The sequence below is a fragment of the Periplaneta americana genome, chromosome 4 (assembly GCF_040183065.1).
Source record: "Periplaneta americana isolate PAMFEO1 chromosome 4, P.americana_PAMFEO1_priV1, whole genome shotgun sequence".
In the NCBI taxonomy this organism is placed as follows: domain Eukaryota; kingdom Metazoa; phylum Arthropoda; class Insecta; order Blattodea; family Blattidae; genus Periplaneta; species Periplaneta americana.
The window spans coordinates 10,245,708-10,268,269 of record NC_091120.1 but is presented as its reverse complement, the minus strand read 5'-3'; the positions used below and the strand labels follow the sequence as shown (position 1 = coordinate 10,268,269).

The window sequence follows — 22,562 nt, the reverse complement described above, 5'->3', positions numbered from 1 at the left end:
GGAACATAAAATCGAGACGTTTGAGATGGGCAGGGCATGTAGCACGTATGGGCGAATCCAGAAATGCATATAGAGTGTTAGTTGGGAGACCGGAGGGAAAAAGACCTTTAGGGAGGCCGAGACGTAGATGGGAGGATAATATTAAAATGGATTTGAGGGAGGTGGGGTATTATGATAGAGACTGGATTAATCTTGCACAGGATAGGGACCGCTGGCGGGCTTATGTGAGGGCGGCAATGAACCTTCGGGTTCCTTAAAAGCCATTTGTAAGTAATTTAAGTCTACAAAACGACATTTCTAATAAATTACAAACCGTGTCATATTTGGGATACATATTTCGCATTCATTAATCAACATTTTCTATGTACTGGTACCTAAGTATTTGTATAATAGCACTATAGTGATTAAACATATAACATACACTATGATGTAGGATTAATACACTATGTACACTTATCACTAATATATTCTAAATCCAGTAAATAATAAGTTAATATATACGTACACAATATTAAACTACATGCGTACATTTACGTGCGCGTTAAACTTTCAAATACAAGCGTTGGAAGAAAACTGGCAAGATCATGAGCGCATGAGAAAAAAATAATACACGCGGCGGAAAACAACTTTTAAACTTTGCGAATGAATGTGGGGTGTAGTCCTGATAAAATAACATAGAGCCGAGCCCCTACCACGCCGTAGCGGAGAAGTGAGAAATATGTTCCCAAATTGAAGCAGCAGAAAGCCGCCATTTGTTTGGTAGAAAACGCGCGAGATTTCGAAACCGCTATTTAAATATGTGTATTGCGTTACCATTTGAATCAATATATGGGCCTAAATAAAAATATCGGATAATAGGAAATACCGACATAATTTGTTTAAATAATAATCTGTAAAATCGGGTTTTTTTTTGTTAATCCCGACTCGCTTTAATCGGGACTCAACCAGGAAATTGGGAGAATCCCGCCTAAATTGGGATACCCGGAAAGCCTGGCTGTCAGACTTGTATAATTTTCGTAGGAACTCTGAATGTGAGTATTCATAACCACGGTTAATAAAAGAATTAATGTCAACTTTTAAATTCAATCTATAGGTTAAACTGCTGCATGAAGTCAAAAAGCATTATTATTATTATTATTATTATTATTATTATTATTATTATTATTATTATTATTATTATTAGTAGTAGTAGTAGTTAGTAGTTAGTAGTTAGTAGTTAGTAGTTAGTAGTTAGTAGTTAGTAGTAGTATAAGAAAATGTTTAATTAATTCGTAAATAAGATAAGAATTACTTTCAATCAATTATATTAAAAAATGTTATAACTTATGCAGTTTCTGTAGCTTTAAATTCGGTGAATAATTATTCATGTATGCACTGAAAAAAGAACTGTTTGAAGAAAATGAATGATATGGAGTAGATAGCATAGTTTGAAAGGTAAAAACTATCTTCGAAATGACTTGAAGACACTGAATGATTCATTGTAGGGTAGAAAATCTCTCTGCGGATTGCACCTATCCACTTTCGGTTAAGAGAATCTTTACTCAGAGGAAACTTGAAGCATGAAGAGTCACATGGCAAGTACAATAATTTGTCTTCTATAACATAATATGGAGAAAAAATCGTCTTAGAAATGAAGGATTAACTAATTAGTGAAATACAACATTCCTTCCTACTTTATCTTTACATCCGTGTGCATTGCTGCAATTAAAAGCAGCGCACGAAAGAACTGTGCTTATTCGGCTCTACCAAGCAAATGGCCGCCCGCCGGCTGTTCAATTTGGGAGCATAACACTAGCGCCAGTGAGCGGTCTAGCGGTTATTTAGTAAGTCTATGCATAGAGCCAGCTAATTTACCACTGCAGGGGTAGATGCTTGGAAACAAGAATTGAGGATGCTATTCTCGAGTCAGGTAGTACACACTGTAAAATTTCACAGCCCTTAAACAATAGCCCCCGGCCTTGGAGATCGACTTCACCCCTTCGCCCAAATAATTTCACCCTTACAGTATTGTAAGTTCCAATAGTCACCGCTCGGCGCTCGTAACAGTTGACATTATTCTATTCAGCGAACGGTTACAGGTAGTATTTATACAACTAAACACTGTTTATAACGACTGAAAAGAAAACTTTTTTTTTTTTTTTTTAGAAATACAGTATCGGTAATAACTGGAATTAATTCTTAATATGAGATAAAATTGTGTTTTACACGTAAATACGTGAAGTTACACTTCATCTACGTCACCTGAATAACCGGCCCGATTAATATATAATTTTAGTCTAGCGTGGTGTACCCAACAGATGTTCACACTTTCATTTTTGTAGAATACAGATAATCCCACAAGGCTTGGTTGCTTGTCTGCGTTGTTAGGAGCTGGTTGTCAAGCCAACTCTTTATCGTGAGAGGGACTATTGCAATGATCTTCTTGCAAACCCCGACAGGGATGTGACATTTTATTAACAAGAGAAGGAAGTCGGAGAGAGAGTGTTTTCTTTGTGAAAAATTCGTTCTCGACGTTGTGTGGGTTTCTTATAACCTGTTCTGAGACACTATGCTGTATCAACGTCGGAAACCAAAGGCGTTACGATTTTTAGCTATTGAATTGTGGAAAATTCACAAACAGGAAGATGAAGTGAAACTTATAGAATAGCTAGCTACAAAAGAAAACATCAGCTGGCTACGGACTGGAAGGTCCGGGGTTCGATCCCAGGTGGTGACAGGATTTTTTCTCGTTGCCAAACTCTCAGAACGGCCCCGAGGTTCACTCAGCCTCCTATAAAATTGAGTACCGGGTCTTTCCCGGGGGTAAAAGGCGGTCAGAGCGTGGTGCCGACCACACCACCTCATTCTAGTGCCGAGGTCATGGAAAGCATGGGGCTCTACCTCCATGCCCCCCAAGTGCCTTCATGGCATGTTACGGGGATACCTTTACCTTTTTTACGTTTACAAAAGAAAACATTGTTAATTGTGGATGAATAAGCGGATGGGTATGTATGTACAGTCCGCGTCACCATTTTTGACGTGTGAAATAAGTAATAGGAACGTGAAGTGCTAGTGTCTTACCTTTACCGTAGTTAACCTGACAGCTGTTTGGTAAATGACTGATGTGACGTGGTACCATTCTCAGCTACGCTAGCAACATGCTCACAAACTGGGCACTATACTCTAGGACACACGCCAAAAACGCTGGTGCCAGCTATAGGTATGTTGGTAATCGGAAAGGGTGAATGTATGGATATATGTGTGAATCCTGTGTCTAACGAATAAAAATAACATTATAATTAACATTACAATAATTACACTTGTTTAGTATATATTTCTGTCTTACTTATTTATTTTTTACTTAGTTATTTAACGACGCTGTATCAACTACTGTTGAGCTATTTTTCAATATATTCCTCACTGGAATTGAGACATTTGTCATACCATGGGATCGAAAGAGAGGTGCAAATGGCTGTCACACACTGGTTCCGAACCCAGGTCGCAGACATCTATGACACAGGGATACAAAAGTTGATCTCACGGTATGATATATGTGTCAATTTCGGTGGGAAATATGCTGAAAAATAGCCCAATAATTACTGTATCTGTTCCAATAAATTTGTCCATTAAATTATGTTTCCTTTCTGTAAATGGCCCCAGGGAAACTTACTTTGATTATGAGTGATATGGTCCCTTCCTACAAGGATCAATATGAAGACATTATTACGAAAACAACCCTTGTCAAAATTGCTATTTTTCAAGAGAACAATAAAAATAAATATAACAACACATATCAGCTGTTTTTGTACAACTGGTGTTTATCCTTGTGGATATTGTACCTGACATGTGTCATTTTTGGAGTTTATAAATAGTACCAAATGTGTGATTCTCAATTGGATTTCAGTTTGATAGTTGAAAAATTTCATACAATATTAAAAAGAATTGTATTTCCTTAGATATTTAAATTATGAAGAAGTGTTATAATGTTTTTACTCTAGTTTTTAAATAATTTTGCATCATTATATTGACATTTGGCACTATATTAACTGCATTACTATATTCTAGCATCTATTACCGTTATGTATTTTCTTTCTTTCTTTTGTGTTGTTTGTTTTGTTTTTTTCTTATGTATTTTGTGTATGTATCTATATAAGCCGCCTGTAATTGGAAGCCTGCTTCTGTTGGTGGTGGATTTAAATTAATTAATTAATTTGGTTTGAGTCCTTTATGGTTGGACATAATGTTAGTGGGGACACGTTTTGATGACCTTTTTTCTCTTGGAAGCCTCATTTTTACGGCCCTCATAATTGTGCTCCAGTGGCCAAAATTTGTACAGGGACATCACTTTATTTTTACCAACATTTTTAACATTAACCTGGCTATACTCGGAAACACTGTTGCCCCCTTCCATTACAGGAGTTTGATGTTACTAGTGCAATATGTAAACAAATCATTTTACTAGCTATAGGAGGAGAGAAAAGTAGTGTATCCATTTATGTTGTAGGGAAATACGATATTACGATTTTCAATTTGATCCTCACTTTTATGCAATTTATCAAAATACAGTGGTGTATTAACATTTTTTTTTCAAAAACTCAACTTTTCAAGCGTCTATGTTCGTTATGTAATGTCTACTTTATTTAGCATATTAATTATTGGTGTTAACATACAATATAGAGAGTGCATTTAAATTGAGGGCTCATAAGTAAAGGGCTGTAAGTGCACTTAAGTTACTTTTGAGAAAATGGGGTTTAAATATTTAAGCTTTCGTAAAATCGGTGAAATTTTTATTTAAATTTTAATGTTTGATGCGATTAAAATATCCCTTTGCCACTAAAATTTTAGATACTTTGGCTTACACTGGATGCACTTAACTCATGTTATTACAAATGTCACTAGCATTCCTTTGCTTCTAGCCACCTCAATTCAAAATAAGCTAATCTGAATTTTTAAACAAGTTGCTGAAAATGGTTGCCGTTCATTACAATGCAGGCTTCAATTCAGTACGCATATTATTAAAAACATTTTGAAGCATATTCTCTGAAATTTAATTTATCGATTCTTGAATATAATTTTTTAGTACGATATTATTAATATAGGTTCTTTCTTCTATAGAAAACGCAATCATATTTATGAAACACACTATACACTGCAGTGTTTACTTCACTGCTTGAAGACTTCGAACGCAACAGCGGCCGTAAGTTTGTGTGTCTGACGGGAGCAAGGACATTAGTGAAGGGGTGAGAGTGAAGTACATTCAGAAATGGAGGTACAATAAAAATGCATGTAAAAATAAAATGATGTCCCTGTATAAGCACTTGTTTTGAACATAATTAACATGGTGGAAGAAAAAAAAAATTTATCTGCCTCCATGAGAATGTTAGTTTGTTAGTTACTTTAGGCATCTAAATTTTGTCATTTTGATAGCTGGTTTTCTGTGATACTGTATTGCCAGTTGTACTTAATTTGAATACATTTTGTTTCAGATTATCACCATCCGCGACGACCTCACGGCGGTGCTAGACTGCGTCATCTGCGTCATCTCGTTGACAAATCCGGAGGACACAACCCTTTCGGGAACTACCAGGTGGATGCATCCGAACCACAACCCAAATCACTGGTAAGTGGAATGGAGTTCTGAAGTCGTGCCGGTCCGCTCAGAAAGAGAAGCAAGTTTCCAGCTGGCTGTAGTGCCCTGCATTGTGTGTTGGCTGCTAGAGCTGGCAAAAACCACAAAAACTCGGTCAGCGTAGGCCCCAGCCGGAACACGAATTCGATACCGCTGGAATACGAGGCCGGCGTGGCAACCGCAATGCCACAGCGCTGCGGCGGCCTCTGTAATGCCAGTGATGAATTAATAAAATGCTCAATTATCAGACCGACCAACTTAAAATGGAAATCACTTCAATTGTGCTCTAAACAAACAGGCACTTAATCTTCACGCGGTAATGATTTCAGTCGAATAGGGTATTTCAAGAAGGGCTTAAGTTCAGAAAACTTTTTCTCAGAAGAGACAAAAAAAACTGTTTTCTCCCAAAACTACAGTGAAATCCTACTGTGTGAATTCAAATATCTTGGAGCAACAGTAACAAATATAAATGGCACTCGAGGGGAAATTAAACTCAGAATAAATATGGGAACTGCCTGTTATTATTCGGTTGAGAAGCTTTTGTCATCTAGTCTGCTCTCAAAAAAGCTGAAATAATTTACAAAACAGTTATACTACCGGTTGTTCTGTATGGTTGTGAAACTTGGACTCACACTTTCAGAAAGGAACATAGGTTAAGGGTGTTTGAGACTAAGGTGCTTAGGGAAATCTTTGGGGCTAAGAGGGATGAAGTTATAGGAGAATGGAAAAAATTACACAACACAGAACTGCACGCATTGTATTCTTCACCTGACATAATTAGGAACATTAAATCCAGACGTTTGAGATGGGCAGGGCATGTAGCACGTATGGGTGAATCCAGAAATGCATATAGAGTGTTAGTTGGGAGGCCAGAGGGAAAAATACCTTTGGGATGGCCGAGACTTAGATGGGAGGATAATATTAAAATGGCTTTGAGGGAAGTGGAATATGATGGTAGAGACTAGATTAATCTTATTCAGGATAGGCCAATGGCAGGCTTATGTGAGGGCGGCAATGAACCTCCGGGTTTCTTAAAAACCATGAACCAGTGTGTATGTATATATTATATAAGTATAAAAAATTGCACTTTATTAGAAATTACCACTTTTCCTACAGACAATTTAAAGTTGTAATAGCCTAATATACATATCGAAGCTTTCTAATGCTCTCGTGGGATTTGCCCCGCCCTCTGCAGCCTTTTGACACTGGAGTGAAATTTTATCTAAGAGACATATATTTTAACAGTATACATTAGTGTAATTACACACATTTCACACGTATGTTTTTAAATTGGTTATTTTACGACGCTTTTCAACTGTTACGGTTATTTAGCGTCTGAAAGAGATGAAGGTGACAATGCCAGAGAAATGAGTTCAGGGTTCAGTGCAGAAAGTTACCCAGCATTTGCTCTTAATGGGTTGAGGGGAAACCCCCAGAAAAAAATCTCAACCAAGTAACTTGTCTCAACCAGGATTTGAACCCGCGCCCGTTCGTTCCACGGTCAGCCATGCTAACCGTTACTTTACAACGGTGGACTTCATACTTCTCCCGATGTATAAGTACAAAAGTATATAAATATTTGTTACTGTTTTATGTACTTACACAGGGTGTTTCCGAGGTGGTGTTACAAACTTTCAGGGCAAAGGGCACATGTATCGATTTGAGATAAGGAACCCTGGTCCGGAAATGACTGAGTCGAAAGTTATAAGCATAAATAGTTGTGTGGAAATGGAATTGTAATTTGGCACCACGTGCTCTCCTTCCCTTAACTTTTGGAACAGTCGTGGAAAAATGGTATGGGCCGGATGTCTCCTACGTGGGTACTTGTCCCGATACAATCTGTGAGCTTGTCTCCTGTTCCCATTGGCTCATCCGTATTCGAAAATCAGGTCTGCTTATTCCGCTCTCGTGTACTCCTCCATTTCACTAGGACTGATCGACTGGACACTGCAACTTGTACACATATACTGCTGTCTACAGACGTGCATATCAGGACCGACCATGTCCGTTACACATTACTAGGCTTCGAGACTTCGGACCCGATAGAGCAGTTCAGTGAGAAATCCGCATAACGGCGTACTGAGTATAGTGGTAAAGCGTACAGTGGGTGGGGGTACTGTAGAATGAATGCCAACAAATACGCAATGGAAAACGCTCTGGATTTGAAGATTCTGAATAATAATAATAATAATAATAATAATAATAATAATAATATGGTTTTCATACAAACTGTGTCTGAAACTATAACACGGTTAGAAAAGTCAGAGCAAGAGATGCCGGAAGCCCTGAAATTAATTTAGAAAATGATGCAGAGAATTAATGAGACACCAAGTACACCGGTTACTGAACGTGTAAAACAGAAGTGGAAATCAATTTTATGTAAAAATAACGGATATAGAACATTGTGTAACATAAACTGCAAATTAGTGGACATAGAGTCACCCGTGAATAAAGGACTGTCTCTTAGAGATTGCAGTGATGTTAGGTTTTTTCGTTTTGCTCCTATCACATCATGCACGTAGAGCGGAGCTTTCTACAGTACAAACTTTGGCAGATAACCGAAAAAGATTTACGTTTGAGACACTGAGAATGTATCTTGTAGTACATTGCATTTCGGTACTGTAACTGCACTTCCTAAAGATGACCAATAGGATAAATGAAAAAAATTAAAATTGCTGCATGCTTATTTCCACCATTAACACTGTGTATAATTAAACAGAAATTCTTATACAAGACTAAAAGACAGGAGAATAAATGCTTTCCACATTCTTTTGACATTATCATTGTGTAATGTATATTTACTTTCAGAATGTACATATGTGTGTGTTTCCCCATACTACCGTACTCTACTCTAAATAGCAACGTTCTTACCTCAACACATCTCTACCTACCTGCAGCGAGTCATCAACCTATAGTGCATGCACAGTAAACTTATTGTATCGGGTCCAAAGTCTCGAAGCCTGCACATTACGCTGTCTGCATTGCTTTAGTGTAGTTTCCTGTCCCCATCCCTCAGACAGCGCTTTCATGTACTGCGTAAGTTTTCAAGGTGAAGTAAAACACGTGAAATATGTACCTCACCGAAAAGTTCAATGACTGTATTGAAAATGACTATTTCACGGTTGTAGGGCTCCTGTTTGTAGAACGATAGAACACGTATAGTATAATTCATAACCACGAGAACCGATTTCCATTGTCAGAATCAGAAAGACTTTTAGTAGCAAAGTTACTTCGTATGCCATGCATGTTAATTGGGCACTCTCCCTCATGCTGATAGTACGTCTGCACGGCATTGTTGTCAATATTAGGCTATTTCACCCCTGTCGTTCCATGTTATCGAGTGAATGAATACGACAATTGCAGTGAAATGGAGTGATAACGTTTTTTCACCGGAGAAACACTCCATTAGCCTCATGAATCATTCATTCCTGAATCGTTCGCGATAGTGTGCGAAAATATTTATAAGACAAGAGTTGTCGGCGAAATCCTTTCAAGCCGAGTGCACTCCTGGATATAAATCCTACTATTCCTAAAATATTGCTGCCGATTTCAGATTTACCTTATGTACATTGTCCAACCGCTCCACCCGTATAGATCTGAATTATTAGCTGAGTGGAATAAACCTTACTGAAACTGGGTCAATCATTTCTCTGATTTACAGATATGATATTTTATATATGGGCTATTCCATATGAAATCGATCAGTAAAAAGTCTCGCATTTTTTTTAATACTCTAATTTTTTCCCTATTTATACAAGGTGCTGAGGACAGTGCATTTTCAAAAATATACAATCGAAAGTCAAACGGTTTTCGTACTATTGAGCGACAAATTTAGCGTATTTTATAAAAACAAGCCTCTTTCAGCGCTCAGAACTCTGGAACAGTTTACTGCAGAACATTGAACGGGAGCTCATTTTGAAGCTCACATTTGGTAGGTTATGATAAGAAGTAATCCTTATTTTTATTGTATACAGAGAGACAGATAATCTGATTTTACTTACTTTTAGGCTTTTTGCCCATTTGTAAAAATGTAAAAAATATTGAGAAAACCCCGTGCATTATTAAGAGGGACTTCGGCATTGTTTGCTTAGTGGTACGGCAATGAGTTTCGAGGGTATTAAATAAATTATTTTCATACGCCTAGACTTGAACGGCGCAGTACCGCACGCACTGGCCGAGAGCTGAAGTTAAGCGAGCGTTGGGCGTCATTTTACTTCTGTGTTTATGAAAACTTGTGATAAAGCTAGCCCAGCTACGCGCTACTAGACGGAAACATCACGTGTTTCTCTTCTGGCCTTGCTTGTCTCGGCTACCTCCCGTCTCACAGTCAGCTGGTTAGTTCACGCGCGTAGTATTTATTTTGTTTATTTGCTATTTTCAATACTTTCTTATCAACGGTGCACCAGTAAGAAATATGTGTTTATTTGTACTTTAAATGCGTCTTAATGAAGAAAAATCTAAATTTCTCCATTTCCATAAAAAGGAAGAAAATCTGTTTATATGTCAATATAAACTTTAATTTCTCAGCACCAAAATAAACCATGATTTTGATCATTGGGTGAAAGGGTTTCGGAGCCACAACAGTTTAAAGTTGCTAATTTTATGAAAATACGATAAATTTAAATATTTTTAATTTAAACACTATGAAGTTCTGATGCCTCAAACTGTGCACAAAGCATTGTATCACAGTTATATACGTACAGAAAAAAGTTTTATTGTATTTAGAAATTGTAAGGTCAATTTTCTCTATATTTCGGTCGATTTGAGATGGAATAGCTCGTATGATTTGTTGCAGTTAGGGTCTTTCAGAACCTGTGTCGGGGTGTTGAAGGCTGTCATTACTAATTACTTTGAAAGTAACAGTTGAAATTAATGTAGCCTCCGGTTAATGAAGTCGACGGGTTCCACGGGAACAGTATTTCGCGAGACAAAAATAATTGCCAATAATTTTTATGAATAGAGGTAATTACACGTCTCATAGGAAATGGGAATTAATTAATATTTTATTTTCAATTACGAACACAATTTACAACGGAATTGTCTGACAGCAGCAAATGATGGCGTGCGTATCTGTCGATGGGCTACAACTGGTGAGAGAGTGACTTTTAGATGTGTGTAATTCGTTATTCAAATGTACAGAGCGTCACTAAAATCCTCGGACAAATCTTCTGGCTCGTATTCCCTATACATAATGCATAAACGTGCAAGTGTGTAAGTGATTCTTTCTCGTATCAAGTTCTTTTTTTTTTATAATATGTTTAAATTCTCATAGTAGTAGTCCACCTCGATTAAATATGTTTTTTTATTGCATGAATTCAGTGTGTTGTATCCGGGAATAGAAGCTCCTCCTGGCTTGACATAACATCAGGTGTACCACAGGGATCGGTACTCGAACCATTGTTGTTCACAATATATGTCAATGATATTACATCTCTTGTAAGGCATTGTAACTGTCACTTGTATGCTGACGACCTTCAATGCTACATCTCTTCCCGCTTAGACCGAGTAAATGACGCTATAGATAAATTGAACGAAGACAGTGACTCGATTGTGACATGGACAAAGAAACTCCGTCTTAAAATAAATCCTGGGAAGACACAAGCAATTATATTAGGACATAAACGGCAAACCGACGCTGTAAAACACCTCGACATTTCCCCCGTTAAAGTAAGTACAGTGCATATCCCTTTCAGTTCTTCGGTAAAAAATCTTGGCATTCACATGGATAATAATCTCAACTGGGACTTGCAAATCACAGAAACCTGCAGAAAAGTATATTCTATTATCCATGTGCTAAAAAGGATAAATGTTCACCTCCCCTCTTGCTTAAAAAAGTCCCTTCTGCAGACGCTTGTATTTCCCTATTTTGACTATGCTGACTACCAGGTTAAATAAATACTAATACTAATACTAATACTTCCCATTGTGAGTCTTGAAAATTCGTTTCCCATACCGCTAGATATTACGTGCTCGAATTTTTTTCAGTCCTGTGATGTCAATACAAGTCATACCAACTTATGAAAGGAAGTCTCTTCTTCAAAAGGCTATATTTGGTACCATCAGTGAACAATAGATTGTATATCGATTTTTTGCAATACATGTGTCATACGTAACAAACTTTAAATTTGTGTCCTCAGTTCGTGTCATAAAAAAATGAAACGTTTCAATCACGTGATCTCAACACAAATCATACCAGCTTATGAAATATCGACCTCTTCTTCATAGGTCGATATTTGGCACCATCAATGAACTATAGATTTTATATCGATTTTTTTTCAGTACATAAGTGTAATACGTAGCAAACTTTAAATTCGTGTCGCCACTTCGTATCCTAAAAATGAAATGTTTCAATCATGTGATGTCAACACTAATCATACCAGCTTATGAATGAAAGTCATTTCTTCAGAGATCGATATTTAATACCACCGATCAACTATAGACTTATATCGCCTTTTTAATACATAAGTGTCATACGCAGGGTTGGGCGAGTAAATTGCCTGTACGTATTTTACGTGTAATTTACATGTAAAATACGTAATGTATAAAACTATTTATACACGAAGTAATAAACTAATATTTATTGATTTTGACAATCTAACCATCAGTTACTTCATTCCTTTTATGTCCTGATAAGAAAAATGTCTGTTGCAGCAGAAAAATGTGATTTTATGCTGTAGTTTTTACATAGATTATAACATTTGTTCATACTTACTTTCATTCACTCTAATACTTAGAAAAATAGCAATGCTTTGCTTACTTTCAGTTTGTTTGTTGGGAAAACTCCACAACATCCTAACTAATTTTTTGGTGGTTTATATATATATATTATAAAACAATTAATAATGAATAAACCTAACATTTAACAACTAAAATTACTCGTTAAATACATTTACACAAAATAAAAATTAAACTAAACAGTTTTTATTGATTTCTCGAAAGTTTTGTTTTTGTCACTTGTGGAGTTTTAAAAATAAACGATTCTAGTGACTGTTGTAGTACTGTAACAATTTAAGATAAATATTATGATTTGAACATAATAACTCATTAAATGTAATAATTTTCCAAATTTTAGGTGGTAAATGACTAATCATCAGAGAGTTGGGAAGCATGGCTGAATAGACTTTTTCTATGTCGGAACATTAATAAATTTATTTTTTCTATCCTCGCTTCCACAGGCATTACTATCTTTGTTGGTCGTAGGCCTTACAGTTCTATGTAGCAATCTTTCACTTCACCCGGTATGAATTACAAAACCTTCTTAAGGTCTCCATTTTTTTTAAACATTAATTGGTAGCCTCGAGTTTATGCTAGGCTTGTTGGCAATTCAAACGGTAAATGTTCATCACATACTGAACAAAGAAAGAATAAAAAATAAAAGTTCTTGGAGGTTTTTTACGTATTTTACATTTATTACCTTAATTACGAATTATTTACACGTATTTTAGTGTAATGTAAATAACCTTTGTGCGAGATCGTGCGTATTTGCTTGGTTTCCGCACAAAACCAATCCGCGGAAAGTTTAAAATACCACATTCAGTATTCCCAACCTAACACACATAACAATTTCCCTCTTCTTACCGCTTAAGTGACATATTGATTTTACTGCTTTAGGCTCTTAACATATTATTTTTAGAGACGTTCAATATAGTAATAATTATAAATTGGAAACTTACCATTGCAATTTCACCTAAATTGCACTGTTAATTATTGTTTTTAAATATTTGCAAAAATTAAGTAAACTCTACAACTCCACTAAAGTTACTGCATTCGTGATACAAGTAACATTAAGGAAGCCGTGAAAAAATCAACAAAGATGTTAAATGTTATGTTTTATTTAACGACGCTCACAACTGCAGAGGTTATATCAGCGTCGCCGGATATGCCGGAATTTTGTCCCGCAGGAGTTCTTTTACATGCCAGTAAATCTACTGACATGAGCCTGTCGCATTTAAGCACACTTAAATGCCATCGACCTGGCCCGGGATCGAACCCGCAAACTTGGGCATAAAAGGCCAGCGCTGTACCAGCTTGCCAACCAGGTCGACAATCAACAAGATTCCAGACTCATCATAGACTGGGGGGGGGGGGAAGACAGACGTATATCACGGCCTGCTGGAGTATAGTAAACACAGAAAACATTTTAAAGCAACAATGTTGAAGATAGATATTTTTGTTTTGCAAATTTGCCGTCATTGAACAGAAACCAAGATGGATATTTCATTGCAACTAATTAGAAATTTCTCTTTCAAGTATGTAATAAACGATCTTCGCACAAAATAATGTACGATACACGAGCGGTATGTTTTCTTTCAATTCTCGGAAATTAAAAAAGCTCAACTACGTTTCGCTTTTTCAAACTTTTCCTCGAACATGAAAACTTCAACATACCGCTCTTGTAACGCATATTACTATTTTTACACGTAAAGATCCAAACCTGGTCATACGTAACAAAGTCTGAATTCGTGTCGTCAGTTTGTGTCATAAGAAAATGAAATATTTCAATCATGTGATATCAACACAAATCATACAATTTATGAAGGAAAGTCTCTTCTTCAGAGGTTAATATTTAGTACCACCGATAAACTATAGATTTTATATCGATTTTTTTCCAACACGTAGGTAACAAACTCTAAAATCGTGTCGCCAGTTCGTGTAATAAGAAAATGGAATGTGAACAGTACGTTGTAATATTCAAAGGAAATGCAAAAATTCATTACTTTAACTTATTTTATTAATAAGAACTTTTCATTTTGTTTTTGTCGGAGCGTCGTTTCCAGGAGCTTCAATTAATTTTGCTCAATTGACAACACAGGCTGATATTAAAAATCACATATTTTAATAAAGAAAATAGTACCAGTGTCGAATTATTTAGAACGATTTTAATCTGTGTTATTTTTTTTTTTTTTCCAGTTGACATAACTTAATCCGCGCCTGATTTATTCCGCAGGGGATGTGAAAGCTATTGGTCATACAGTTGTGTTTTCACATTCCTAGTAATAAATGGCGGGGTACAAGCTTTATTACAATGATATATGAACTGTTAAATAACGGATCGATAAACCGTCCGTGTACTATTAATCATTTTTATTGTTTGACAATTTTCTCCAAATTAACAAAACACATTTGTGCGTGCAAGCTGCTGGTTGAACATTCATTCTTCTACTGTCCGATTTTATAACGACTGTCCCTGTCTTCCTGCAGCGAAACTCCATTCCGTTCTGTCGACTGATACAGCTACAATTGTCTACTTGAGATTGCTATTTTCGCTCCATTGTGTCAGGTTTCTCTTTATCTTTAATTTATCATAAACTGTCTCATGAAGAGAAAGCACTGTGATTTTGAAAACTCTCTCCCAGATTTATATAAATACCGTACATTCGTTTTCCATATACCTAACATCGAAAAAGTGGTTTGGGCCCTTTACTGCCGGCCATAATTTAGATCCTCAATGAATACTTCATTGAAAATGACTACTAGTTGATTTCAATCTAATGGTTTAAATTTGAATTTGAGTAAAACACAAGAAATATTGTTTTCTATAAAGAGTACAAGTCTGAGTTTTATTTGGGAAATCTCAGACCTCGAGTGACATTTATTAGGACTATTTCGTGAATAAAATAAAAATGTAAATAATATATCCCTAAAATTCGCTTGCAAAATGTTGATAATTGTATATTTATGAATACTAAACCTATTCACACATTGTGAAGTCGAAATAGATGAATAACGATTACTACAATAAATAAATTGAATGTTATTCAGTAATGCCAATTGAGAAAAGCGAAATACATGCTTTAAAATGTTAATTACATGTACTTCGCTTTTCTCTTGTTATTATAACAGAAATACGTTTTCATTATCTTCTGAAATCATAATTTAATTTAAGCATTTTATAGTATAATTACAAATAACTTGATTAATACATTAATTAAATGAACAATTGTTATGAAGGAGTGTCATTTTCTTTAGATGCAATGGACATGGAATTAGAAGATGAAGATGTAGATGTGGAAGTAGGATTTCGCACTTTAGTACAATGGATTCATGCTCATCAATTTACGTGGAAACAGTTGGCGACACTGACTGAACAAAAGAACGACTAGTTGAGGTAATAAAATTAGTTTTGTTTCGTTGTATGTCTGATCATGCGCACTGCCTCCTTTCTAGGACTTATAAACTATCTGTGCGACAAAACGTTTTTCTAAGACTGTACAACTTGCTAAAACAACATCAGATGTACTTGTTGAATACATGAGTCGTCTATAATTAAACTGCACTTTATTCAAAAATCTTATTTTTCATAAAAGACGAAAACCTAATGCGGTTAGACTCCAAACTATTTTACTCCAGTAAAATAGTAAAATCATCGCTCTCGGCCAGGTTTGAACCCACTACCGTTGAGTACAACGACCTGCAGTCTGAAAGAAAAGTTCACACAATTTTTATCCAGTCACAAAACATTTCCTAACAAAACACAATATACTAAATGTTGTGTAAAATGATCGTGGGGAAAAAACAGAAGAATTGTTTTGTACAATATTGCTTGTCTCTACAAGTCGCACAACATATAATCAGAATTCTATCCTTGCCCTAAATAATTCAAAAGCAAGTCAAGCCTGCTCGAAATAGAAGCTCTTTGTGATGAGGATTACCTACGTTTCATATGTTTGTTGTTGTTTAGTGAACTATCCGAAGACAGGTCTGATACCAATAAGACACCACTTATGAGGCAACTATGACAGGAGATAATGGGGTAGGATGGCAGTTTCTTTCCCCCTCCATTACATACCTCGCCGACTAGCTACATATGATGAAGTAGAAACTATTGCGAAATGCGTAAATCCTTGAAAAAAAAAATGCCTTATTTTTTTACTTGGTTATTTAATGACGCAGCGGTCTTTGAGGGCTGTCCTTCCTTAAGGAGATTCAAGAATAACTTAAAAAGTAGTGTATAAAGTGGAAATTAAAATTAAGATGACATTTAACATTTCATTTTTAAGGTGACATATATTTATTTAGCTTGACGAGTTACTCCCTTGGTTTGAATTGTAAATTATTTAAAAATAGCGTGTAAGAGGGTCTTAGACTAGAAATGTTTAGCTTAAATGTAGTTCTGTTTTATAAGTATGCATAAGGGTGTAATTATTTGACTTATTTGAACTGTTGTATCAGTGAAGCGAGGTGAGTCAGTGAAGTTATGGTTTTACAGTGCAGTGAACAGTTCCGATCAGTGATAATTCATAGCGTCAATGAAATGTGTTCTATAGTGTCAGTGAAATGTGTTACAGAGTGTCAGTGAAATGTGTGCTAAAGTGTCAGTGAAATGCGTCATAGTGCCACTACAGTGAGTGAGATGAGAGTAAAGTGAATGACTATTGAAACTTAGGCAGGGCCTATACATATGTAGGTTGTATTGTAAAATTAGGTTATTTTATGTTTTATTAGTAATTATATAATTGTATTGTGTATTGTTTATATTGTGTATACCACTGCCACCGGGTGCTTGCCCATTTGCAGTGTAAATACATACATACATACATACATACATACATACATACACTACTGGGTTAATTATCGTCTAAGGAATTGGTGAAATCGAGATGATATTTGGCGAGATGAGACCGAAGATTCGCCATAGATTCGCCTTACGGTTGGGGGAAACCTCGAAAAAACCCAATCAGGTAATTAGCCCAAGCGGGAATCGAATCCACGCCCCAGCGCAACTCCAGGTCAGAAGGCAACCGCGCTACTGCCTGAGCTACACCGGTGGCTGCCTCATCTTTTTCATCGCACCTATTTTGTCAAGGATTCTCCTAGATTACGTCTTCCGGATTTCGGACCTAAATTTCAAAATTTCAAATTTATTCACAATTTAACATTTGAAATGATACATATGAAATAGATACCCGAAATGAGCATATGCTCGTGCTCGGGTATAGTCCAGTAGTCTACATAAATTTTACAGAGATCAATGAGAATGTTGATGATAGTAATAATAATAATAATAATAATAATAATAATAATAATAATAATAGAATAACCGTGACGGAGATGATACAAAGATAGTAATACAAATTAATTTAATAATAATAATAATAATAATAATAATAATAATAAAACAAAAATATTTACAATAATAAAATAAATACTAGGACGGGTAAAATAAAATATAAAACCACTTAGCGAGACTTAACACAACTTAAATAAGCATATAATAACCAGGAAAAAAATGAACTCGAAAATCAACAGAAAAGTTCGATGTATCGCAGACGACAGCAACCGCCGTATTGACATTGTGTTGTGCATTAATGGTAGTAGGGGGGAGCCGAAAGTCTACGTAACTACCGTTCTCTTCGAATCTTCTCATACAATCATGGGAAGTTAATGCTGAAAAACCAAATGTCTACGAGTCAAACTGTTCATTATTACCAGGATAAATACAAATAATACTGAAATATATTAATCAAGTTTCAGTTATAGATCTCCTCTTGTGTGCAAGATGTTTCATATCAAAATTAACCTGTTGATATATTTCCCACTTTGTCTTTATTTCGTTGTTTCTGTAAGTATTCCTTTAAAATGTTGTTCCATAATTAATTTTCCGTCACATACATTTCACGTCCCCGAAGGGGTACACGCTCCATCCTTTGGGAACGTCAGCAGTGTTCAGACGTGTAAATAATGTTAATGGATAGAACCATATTTCGAGCAGTGAAAACAGAACCAAAGGACGTACACAAATAACCATTAATTACTTTTCCAAATAATCATATAAATTGATGAGTCATATATTTAACTAGTACTTCGCATATATATTGAACATTTTGCAGAATTGAAAATGAGCGCAGAATGTGTCGGAACAGAGGCGGGAATGGATATTTCAGTAAGAAAACATGTCGATAATTTCTTGTATTAAATAGTAGGCCTAATGGGGATATTCACACTGTGTTTTTATGTCGTTGATTAAAAACATCCCTTTTAACAGTTTCATCTGATTACTGTGCTTTTGCATTTCGGGGTTTAAATGGATTATGAAACGTAGTATTGATGCATTTTGTCCAATAAATATCCGCTGTTATTTGTGTCTGTAATTAATAAAATTGATGGGAAAAAATAAAATAGAAATTGGACTGAATAAATGAAGAAATTTAGCAAGTCGCTGGTTATAAATTAGTATACAAGAAAAGAATCGAGAAAGGACATCGGGAGGGGAGGGGATGAATATAACATCAGTGACGCATCATCATTAAAGATGGTAGATTTTCACAGTAACGATAAATGCCAAATATGTTCAATAATTGTATTTGGTAGCGGGTGATTATGAATGAATAAAAAGATGTATGTATGTATTTATTTACACTGCAAGTGGGCAAGCACCCGGTGGCAGTGGTATATACAATATTAACAATGCACAGTTAAAATGATAAGCAATACACAATAAAATTTACAATACATAATACAATTTACAACACATATACAATTTTATACACAATACAATAAGAATACACAATACAATTTAACACAATAATAATAAAACATAAAATAAAACACCTAATTTTACAACACAACCTACATAATTATGTATAGGTCCTACATAAGTTTCAGTAGTCTTACACTTTACTCTCATCTCATTCCCTCTAGTGGCACTATGACGCATTTCAGTGACACTTTAGCACACATTTCATTGACACTCTGTAACACATTTCACTGACACTATAGAACACATTTCATTGACGCTAAAACATTTCATTGAAGATGGGTAGGGACAAAATAAAATTACAATTTTTGGCATGTTTTTTTTTAATGTTCACAATTTTTTACTGTAATTTTATTAATATACTGTGTTGATTTACTTATTTATTATTTTGAACAATTTAAACTGACTATTACACTTTTACTACGTCACACTACTTTTGACCAATAAAACGGTACGAAAGGACGTCTTTCAACCAATCATGGCTGCTTATCGCACAATTATATCGCGTCCCTAGCATTTGTTTATTTTTATCACTACCCTAGCATTTGTTTCTTTGTTTGCCAACATTTCAAACTGCACTGGTCTGGACGTCAAAAAACAGAAAATTACAAACCACTCCAGTCGATGCACAGCACTTTCAAATATGACTCGCATTTTGGCATTCAAGAACAAGAATTAATAAAGATCACTGGTCATATATGAAGAGCACCATTCGGAAATTCTGAATAAGTTGAGGGATACACCATGTACATCAACGAGTTCACTTCTTTTACGCACACGTCCAATATAACATCAACTGAACCACCTACCACTAAAACATTAAAATTTGAAAATTGTACTTTCAATAATTGTTTCTTTTAAAATTATTCATGTTTATTTTTTATTTCATCATCGTTAATTATAACGTTTCTTGTTTATTTAATCATCCCTAATTAAAACTTTTCTAACACTTGTTCATATTGTTTAGGTTATGTTTGTTATAGCTTCTGCTATATGATATTATGGATAGCCACGTATCAGAGATTGTTTAATACTAAGATTTATTGAAAATCATCTGTCAAGTGACGTTTATTACTGGGATCCGGATGATTGAAGTGGAATGCAAATGTTTTAATAAAAATGAAACTGAATCAACAAAGCCTTCTTGACTAGTAACCGTTCAGAGTTCAATGAAGATTCCATAGTTGGCACAACTGATAACAAGAAAACATAATCATAAAACACTACTGCTATCTAGCGTAATGTTGAGATGGTACAATAATACATTTGAAGACAGTTGTATTTTCGTAAGTCAATTAATATTTTATTGTATTGGAGTACTTTGTTACTTCTAATCTTTATATACTTTCTTCTAATCGTGTAATAGTCAATTAAATCCCATTCGAGTTTTGATTTTCTCTAGATAAATCCAAACCTCTAGTGAGATTACTGTTGAAAACCCTAAAAAAATGCACTTGTTAACACATTGACGACATTGATTTTCTAACACCGAACTTATCATAAAAAATGTTCCATCCTAAAGCAGTATAAAATGTTAAATTCTACTAGCCTATTAAAAGTGCGAAATTTGATTTTTATAATTGTAATATTTTTATTTTAAATTGCTAAAATCTACCATCTGTAACCACTACTACCACCACCACAGCCATAAATTTTTCTACAGCCTGAGGTGAGCCATCTTCAAGAGTCCTCTTCCCAGTATCCCTTTCTTTGTTTTCCTTCTCCAGTTTCAAATATTTTATTAACATCTACCGTTAACCATTTAACCATCTAAGTTTTGGTCGCCCAGGTCTTCTTTGGCCTCACGTGTCGCTGAGCAAGAGTCTTTTGTAAAGTCACACATTCATTCATAGTTTCTTGCCCAGGGCAGATCTTTCACTGCAAACCCAGCATTATTCACTCTCTCATACTTTCTGCCTCCTTCTTAGTTGCTTCTCAGTCAGTGACCCAGCCAATTTCTTTTTCTCTTAATCAGTTTCAGGATTATTCTTTCTCCACCCACTATTTATGGCACAGCTTCATTTCTTATTCTATCTGTCCACTTCACAAGTTCCATTCTTCATTATCCACATTTCAAATGCTTCCAGTCATTTCTCTTCCCTTCGCCGTAATGTCCATGTTTATGCCCGATACAATGCCACTTACTTACTTACTTACTGGCTCTTAAGGAACCCGCAGGTTCATTGCCGCCCTCACATAAGCCCGCCATTGGTCCGTATCCTGAGCAAGATTAATCCATTCTCTATCATCATATCCCACCTCCCTCAAATCCATTTTAATATTATCTTCCCATCTACGTCTCGGCCTCCCTAAAGGTCTTTTTCCCTCCGCCCTCCCAACTAACACTCTATATGCATTTCTGCATTCGCCCATACGTGCTACATCCTCTGCCCATCTCAAACGTCTGGATTTAATGTTCCTAATTATGTCAGGTGAAGAATACAATGCGTGTAGTTCTGTGTTGTGTAACTTTCTCCATTATTCCTTTGCTGTGGTCGTGCCAGAGAATCAGTCCCATTCCGAGGCTTATTTGAAGGATCCGTAACAAGCTGTTTTTTTTACGGTGATGGGTTGTTAGCCCTTCGCCCAACCCCCCAGCTGGAGGACCACCCCTCATCGGCTGTCCGCGACTGCTTATTCAATATATTCACAGCTACCTTCCATATCTGGAGGCCGTCTCCTCGATCCGCAACCTGAGGACGCGCCATGCCGTAGTGACGATACAATGCCACACTCCACACAAAGTACTTCACTAGTCTCTTCTTCGTTCTTTTTTCAGAGGTCCGCAGAAGATGCTCCCTTTTCTATTAAAAACTTCTTTGGTCATTGCTGTCTTCCTTTTGACTTCCTGGCAGCAGCTCATGTTACTGCTTACAGTACATCCACTTGCTCTACTGCCTCATTTAGAATTCGCTAGTTTACCTTCTTCAATTTTTTTCCGATAACCGTTGTCTTCGTCTTTTTTGCATTTATTCTCATCGCATACTGCTCACAGCTGTCATTTAGCTCCAGTAGCATATCCCTTAGTATCGTCTCCTCTTCTGCTAACAACGCCGTATCATCAGCAAATGCACTTTATTCGTGTTCCTTCTACTGTTAACCCTCCTATGTCCTGAAAACAGTATTGGTTGTGTTATTTTTTGCATTTTTATTAAGGTTAAAGAAGTTCATAAGCATACTATACATCTAAAGTCTTACAACGTCCTGAAAAATCTTCAGCAAAGAAATAGCTACGCTTCCTTTTAAGTCGTAAGGAGGGGGATTGGTAATGGTTGTTTTGTTGAATTTGAAATCGATTTGAGATGTGGGTAAGCGTCGTTGTACGTCAGCCTATTGACTTTTGTATTCCCCTTTGATATCGAACTTTGATAGCCAAGTTTTGCTCCTCTGCAAATTTTAACGACTTTGTAGAAGAGTTCAGATCATGGCTGGGACTTCCTCTAACTTTTTTATTATTATCGAGCCGTCGATACCTCT

At 35.8% G+C, this 22,562-nt stretch overlaps 1 protein-coding gene across 2 annotated transcripts in view; it reads left to right on the top strand.

The window, feature by feature from the left end:
- The first annotated feature begins 5,468 nt into the window (after window positions 1-5,468).
- shg (E-cadherin shotgun) overlaps window positions 5,469-22,562 on the top strand; it is a 77,897-nt gene continuing 60,803 nt past the window's right edge. For both annotated transcript variants that reach the window (XM_069822827.1, XM_069822826.1), the window contains exon 1: window positions 5,469-5,599. The gene's annotated coding sequence lies outside the window, so the exon portion shown is untranslated. The remainder of the gene's footprint in view (window positions 5,600-22,562) is intronic.